Raw genomic sequence first — 790 nt, forward strand, 5'->3', positions numbered from 1 at the left:
GGGTGTGCGTCTTGGTGTCCATGATGTGACCCTGCATGCTGACGCCATCCACCGCGGGGGGCGGCCAGATCATCATGGCCTGACGCTGCCTCTATGCCAGCGTGCTGACTGCCCAGCTCCGCCTCATGGAGCCCATCTACCTGGTGGAGATTCAGTGTCCTGAACAAGTGGTCGGTGGTATCTACGGTGTCCTGAACAGGAAGCGAGGGCATGTCTTCGAGGAGTCCCAGGTGGCTGGCACCCCCATGTTTGTTGTGAAGGCCTACTTACCTGTCAACGAGTCCTTTGGCTTCACAGCAGACCTGAGGTCCAACACTGGTGGCCAGGCCTTCCCGCAGTGCGTGTTCGACCACTGGCAGATCCTGCCCGGCGACCCCTTCGACAATACCAGCGGCCCCAGCCAGGTGATGGCTGAGACGCGCAAGCGCAAAGGCCTGAAGGACGGCATCCCGGCCCTGGACAACTTCCTGGACAAACTGTAGGTGGCCCTCCTGCGGCAGCCGGCAGCCATGGGGGACTCAGCCAGCGCTCCCACAACAACCCATCCTCGCATTCCCACACCTGGAGATGTCCCCTCCCGCGGGGCCTGCTCAGTGCCATCGCTCACCTCCACTCACAGCACGTCGCCCGGTATTTATTCAAGATTGCAGAGAAGAGTGGCCTTGTCCAAGGACTCATTCGGCTGGGAGGAGGTGGGTGGGACACCTGACACTTGCCCTTGTTTGGAAGGAAACACAAATGTCAAAAAATTTTAAGAAAAAAGAAATCCATAAATTTGCAAAAACAAGAA

General features: G+C 58.2%; 1 pseudogene; it reads left to right on the forward strand.

Moving 5' to 3' along the window:
• The window catches only part of LOC102846260, a 2551-nt pseudogene extending 2069 nt beyond the window's left edge, over positions 1–482 (forward strand).
• Positions 483–790: the final 308 nt, after the last annotated feature.

The sequence above is a fragment of the Elephantulus edwardii genome, unplaced genomic scaffold (assembly GCF_000299155.1).
Source record: "Elephantulus edwardii isolate Elephantulus edwardi_28Jun2011 unplaced genomic scaffold, EleEdw1.0 scaffold00073, whole genome shotgun sequence".
NCBI classification, from domain to species: Eukaryota; Metazoa; Chordata; class Mammalia; order Macroscelidea; family Macroscelididae; genus Elephantulus; species Elephantulus edwardii.